At 39.4% G+C, this 6,431-nt stretch overlaps 1 protein-coding gene across 3 annotated transcripts in view; it reads left to right on the top strand.

The window, feature by feature from the left end:
* Window positions 1-4,804: 4,804 nt before the first annotated feature.
* Window positions 4,805-6,431, top strand: part of rai14 (retinoic acid induced 14) — a 49,584-nt gene continuing 47,957 nt past the window's right edge. For 2 of the 3 annotated variants that reach the window (XM_037752227.1, XM_037752225.1), the window contains exon 1: window positions 4,806-5,099. The gene's annotated coding sequence lies outside the window, so the exon portion shown is untranslated. Of the gene's footprint in view, window positions 5,100-6,431 lie in introns of all 3 variants that reach the window. The other variant, XM_037752226.1, reaches the window with a different exon arrangement.

Raw genomic sequence — 6,431 nt, 5'->3', positions numbered from 1 at the left:
TGCTTTCAGTGATTGAATACCCTTGAGTAAGGAACTTAATTGCTTTGAATCATTTTTGACCAAATAACTAATTTCCTGTTACTCATATCATTCAGGTCATCCCAGTGTTAGAGGCATCTGTACCTAAAGGGTGCAGATAGGATCTAGAAGAAAAGACAAAAATCATTTATTGTTGTTATTCATGTAATCTATACTTTTTGTGCTCTTCTTGTGCTCTACATGCTGGAACTATACCGTATATGATAGGCACACCAGACCGATATGAAGTAAGTTATCAGGGCATTTGTAGAGGCAAGTTCAAGTGGTTGGGGAAGAGAGGGAGAGAGAGACAGATTGAGACTGTCTGATGTCCACAGGTTATTCCAAAGAAGGTGGTATGATAGGAAAAGGCCCTTTGGCCTGCTGACTACTTGTAACTCTAGGGACAGACAGGAGCCCTGTATTCTGAGAGCAGAGAGTCCTGATCGGAGCATAAGGTTTAAGGAGATCAGGCAGGTAGAAAGGGGTGCGTCCATTTACAGTTAGCTAAAACTGGTGTAATATGCCCTGTTCACAGCAGCTGTTTTGACATGTCATTGCAGTGTGGCAGTACTGGAACTATGACCCCAGCTAGGAAGGGGTGCCAGGTTAGCTATTTTTCCAACCACACAAAATAAATCAAATTAACTCAATCCGTATGTAATTGAAAAAATTCTTAATAAAATTAAAAAAAAGCCTCAATTTGAATAAGTAAATGCCTCTTGTTGTTTCAGTCATTAATCAGACATAGACAATTAATTAATCAAAATAATAAGAGCTTAGAATATTATGATAGAAGTATATGATGGCCAACCAAGTTGTTGCAGCACTTTTTGGATTGATACCATTAGGTTGAAAGTGGGCCAATTTAGTCCCAAGAAGTATTGAAGTAGTACACTTACAAGTATACTACAAGTACATTGATATTAGTATACTTATTACATAAAGTATACTTGGGAATATACTTGAACTATTCTTAAGTTAACTTCGTAAATTATATTTCTTTTTTTCTAATGGGTTAAAGGAAGACACTGACAGCATAGATCATGTTTCAGTTTGCTGTGAGATCGTCAACCTGACACAGCAACTTTTCCATGATATTATAGGAGCACACACTCTCCAGCGTGTGTGTGTGTGTGTGTGTGTGTGTGTGTGTGTGTGTGTGTTATGCATAACCAGGTGTGTACCAGGCTTTCTCACATAGGCTATGCAAATTGCCTGTTTTATGGTTTGCATGACACTTTTGTGGGGAGATAAATTTGAGCTATACAACAGTCACCTTATTAAAAAGACCACATTATTCATAGAACAGAACAATGTAGTAAATAGCTTCTCCACTAGATGTCACTGTCTTGACATCATGCCACTGCCTACATTCTTTGTTTGACTATAAACTGGAGTCATACCTGTTGAGTCAAAATTTCATAATAAAAGGGGCCACACCTTGGGTAAGCAGAACCTATGAGCAGGCATCTATGTCTCTTTGTCACACTGTCTCCTTTTTTTCCTCCTTTTTTTCCTCTGATTGTTTAGACAGAAATTCCAAAATTACACAATTTTGAGGATATTGCTCATACTTATTAAGGAAATATATTCAGATATGCCAGGACAACCTGAATAGACCATCACAAACTGTATATATATATATATATATATATATATATATATATATATATATATGATATGTACTGAAACAGATATGGGGCTGTAAATCAAAACATTTGCTTTGAATGGATGGTTTTGGTTTATTATGACAGACAGACAGACAGTGAGGAAGCCCAGGTAGCATTATCTCATCTTACCAAATAGCATCAACATTACAACCTTACAGCTCAGACACGTTCTTACCTGCTTTATAAGTATATTGTTGCGACATAGGGCCGTATCATCAACACGACTTGTTTGACTGGCGGTTTCTCAACCTTAGAGATGGTACACACTGATTTCACACATGATAGTTAACACATTATGAGTACTACCCAGCCTGAAAAAAAATTGTCTTTTGTGGATCCTTCTGCATCCTGCTTCTGCGGAGCATTGTCAAGTCTGAGATGCATTATGGGAAGTGTATGATCCAACGTTTTGGAGCTTGGCTCACCTGTGGGACTAAAATTGAAGATCTTCACCCCTGTTACATTTATTTTGACCATTCTTATTAAAACTAGTGCCGTCAAAGTTAACACAATAATAACGCGTTAATGCAAATGAATTTTAACGCCACTAATTTCTTTAACGCATTAACGCAACTTGTGATTTTTAGGTCATAGCGGGATCAGTTTTAAAGCTAGAGTGACACTGGTATCATATGAAACTAGAAAACCTAAGGAATCCATTGGTACCAACCATCATACCAGTTTGTTTGGAAGGAGGTTAAATAAACTTGCGCTAAATTTTGGCGAGGAAAAACTGGCATGGCCATTTTGAAAGGGGTCCCTTGACCTCTGACCTCAATATATGTGAATGAAAATAGGTTCTATGGGTACCCACGAGTCTCCCCTTTACAGACATGCCCACTTTATGATAATCACATGCAGTTTTGGGGCAAGTTGTGGTCAAGTCAGCACACTGACACACTGACAGCTGTTGTTGTCTGTTGGGCTTGAGTTTGCCATGTTATGATTTGAGCATATTTTTTATGCTAAATGCAGTACCTGTGAGGATTTCCGGACAAAATTTGTTATTGTTTTGTGTTGTTTATTGATTTCCAATTATAAAAATATACATACATTTGCGCAAATCAGCATATTTGCCCACTCCCATGTTGAAAGTATTAAATACTTGACAAATCTCCCTTTAAGATGAACTTTTAAAAGATGTGCTATTAATTTACAATTAATTGTGATTAACTGTGGACAATCATGAGATTAATCGCGATTAAACATTTGAATTGATTGACAGCCCTAATTAAAAACTGTCTCTTGCCAGTCAGCCAACTTTATGAAGTTGCAATAATAATAATATGCTGGAATATCCCTTTAAGCAAAGTGTGTGCGCCTACACATATTGACTGATTTACTAGTTTAATTATGCATTCAGTGGTTTGAAATATGTGATAGTTAAAATGGAGCTCCTTCTACATAGAGGTTTGTTGCATGAAAATGTAAAACAGACCTTTTTTTGGAGGGGGAGGGCGGCATGGGAGTTCAGGGGTCTGGTCAAAAATCTGAAACATGTGCTACAAGATTCAAGATTCAAGATGTTTAGTGTCACGCCGGTTATACAAGTACAATTGTGTGAAATGCTATTTGCTGGGAAGCTCCATTCAAAATAATAAGGTTTTATTACAATGATAAAAGGAAATACTTTGTACAAGGCATATTAAGAACATATACATTAAGAACATATACAGTATAAGATATATGAATGAGGTACTGTTTGTGTGAGAAGGTGTCGTCTGAATTATCTATTTAAAAGTCTAATGGACTGGGGGAAAAAACTGTTACTCAGTCTGCTGGTGAGAGTCCTGGGGGTCCTGTATCTTCTACCAGAGGGCAGGTTGTGGGGGTGTGTGTGTGTTGTCCTACACTGTAGTGAATTAACAAAAGTGATGTCAGTAAAAGATTTTATTATATTCTAATTTTATTCGATTCTAGCTGTGTCATTGTGGTTTTTGTGGGAAACACCCCTTTAACCAGAACATGAATGGGGCACAATGGAGAACAGAAGAGGGCTCGCTCGCTCACCGCGGTCACGAGAGCACTGGGAGAGTGACGTCACTTTCCTAAACCGGGCAACTATTGATGGGAATTTCGGCTCTTTTTAGTGAGCCAGATCATTTGGCTCAGCTCACCAAGAAGAGCCGGCTCTTTCGGCTCCCAAACGGTTCTTCGTTTTACCACTTCTGCCTTTTATAATTCAGCCAAATTTAGCACTGTTTTGACCTATGATTAGTAGGCAATGTGTGCACATATATACTAAACCTTATAATTTCCAGAATACCATAATTTTACATGCTGCTTCGTTTCCGACTGTCACTCATCTTGTCTGCTCTTTGCGCACCGCACCCCTCTCTCTTTCTCTCCTCCTCTCCCTCCTGCTCTGTACCTGAAGACCGTCAGCGCGCTGCACACCCCCGCCCCTCCTTGTTTGATGGTATGATCCTCGTCTGTCATCACCTGATTGGTCCCACGGACGTCATTAACACAACATTCAGTCGCAGTCAGTGCATGGAGTGCCCGTGGCGCGGAGAAGATCGTCCTATCATTCTGCCTTGAATTAATAAAAAAAAAACGCGACGCTTCCCAACATTGGACGCTTGGTGGGCTGTCACTAGACACAGGCTGTCCCCACCTGATTGGACGAAAGGTTTCCCTCCGTTGACTGCTGCTCCCAGCTTTCACACCGGAAACAGTGTGAAGGCTCGTTTAGAAACGTTCTTCTCTTATTTCACGAAAATAGTTCACCGAAATGTGTTTCTGAAAACATTTGAGGCGAGAAATAAGCCATGAAGTTGCTAAATCTGTCTTTATTTTGGATCGACAACGTTTATTTTAAAAGATTCTCGTGAGTTTTGAGAGGTGGGGAGTTGCGTCGGACGTCCGTGATTTGCATAAAGTAGACTAGCCCTCAACTTCATGCAAATGAGGAGCGGGCGTTGTGACGCTCCGTTTCTCGAATCGCGACGCCACGCTACCAGAATGCATTGCGCGGCTGCTTACATAGAAAATGAATGGGGAGCGTGGAAAGCACGGAGCCTGTGAAAACGTACCATTATCGTTCACTTAAAAGAGCCGGCTCTTTGAACCAGCTCGTTCGCGACCAACACATCACTAGTTGAGTCCCGGAGAGCCAGAGTCAGACAGACAGACAGAGACAGACAGAGACAGACAGACAGGCAGAGAGTCCGTGAACAACTTTTAATGTATGCGGGCCGAGCCGGGGCTCAGTGTGTCGGGTTGGGACGCACTGTTTTCTCCTCCTTTTATTCACCCTCCTCCTGCTCGACTTAGCTCAACTACGGCTCGCTGTTTCCTCACCGGCTCGGTAGATAATCTGCTTTTTTTGGCACAAAAAGGCGGTTTGTGTGTCCGTTTGTTTTATGTGTCCAGCTTCTCCCGCAGCGACTCCAACACATAACCCGGGTAAGTGTGTGTCCAGTCATTTCACATCATGTAAGGAGTTGTTGGTCGTACAAAAGCCTCACAACTAACTGTTTTTAAGTCTCAGTGGTGAATTAAACTACAGCTCCTGTTAGCAACCTTTAATATATCCATGGTTACAACCCGTTCTCTGTATATATCCATGGTTACAACCTCGTTCAGTCTGACTGTTGGTGCACAATGATGCAAGTTGCGCGCATTTTGATACTTTTTGTGCTAATTTGCTCATCGAGCTGCAGCCGTGACGTTAACCCATGTTGGTGCACGGTATTCCTGCACAACTCCCATTGTTTGAGGGGCCAGTGTGCAAATATATACACAGGTAGCTGTTTGATAGTTGTCTGAACTGGTTGTTGTTCTGTTAATTCGTGGTCCAATAGAAAGTTTGACTGTTTAGTAGTTAAGTCTGTTGTCCAACACTGAGACACAATGTGTTTGATGTCTCAATGTTGTCTTTATTGTTGTTTTCACCCCTTTTGGGGTTTAAGAAAATATAGACAAAATTGGTGATATTATGTTCTGTGATACTGTTTTGATTCTCAAAAACACTGTATTGATTTTTAATTAATACTATACATGCAAAGTTTAACTCTGTCAATACTTTATTTCATTTGCAAAGAGATGCACCCTCTGAGTGTATGTGCCTTCTCAAAGTAGTGCTATGATGTTGGATGATTGGTTGGTTGATTGCAGAAAAAAAACTATACTTTTTTTTTTACTCAGATTTAATGCATATGGTTTGTTCTTTATACTATAACAGTTTTCTCCGTAATTAGATTAAAAATCACAATACATCTCCTACTTACAGTGAGACAAAATCTGTTTGATGTCTCAATGTTGTTTACAATCAGTGTATGTGCCCTCTCAAAGTAGTGCTATGATGTTGGATGTTACAGTTAATGCAAGTCCCATTGTTCTGATTGCAGAAAAAAAGTATACTTTTTTTTACTCAGATTTAATGCATATGGTTTGTTCTTTATACTATGAGAGTTTTCCCTGTAATTAGATTAAAAATCACAATATATCTCCTACTTACAGTATTGCAATATATCGCAATGTATTGAATTGTAACCCCTGTATCTTGATACGTAAGGTATCGCTATTCTCAAAAACACTGTATTGATTTTTAATTAATAATAATATACATGCAAAGATTAACTCTGTCAATACTTTATTTCATTTGCAAAGAGATGCACCCTCTCAGTGTATGTGCCCTCTCAAAGTAGTGCTATGATGTTGGATGTTACAGTTACTGTGATAAATGCATGTCCCATTGTTCTGATTGCAGAAAAAAGTATACTTTTCTTACTCCGA

The sequence above is a fragment of the Sebastes umbrosus genome, chromosome 19 (assembly GCF_015220745.1).
Source record: "Sebastes umbrosus isolate fSebUmb1 chromosome 19, fSebUmb1.pri, whole genome shotgun sequence".
NCBI classification, from domain to species: domain Eukaryota; kingdom Metazoa; phylum Chordata; class Actinopteri; order Perciformes; family Sebastidae; genus Sebastes; species Sebastes umbrosus.
This window is presented reverse-complemented; position numbering and strand designations above follow the sequence as displayed.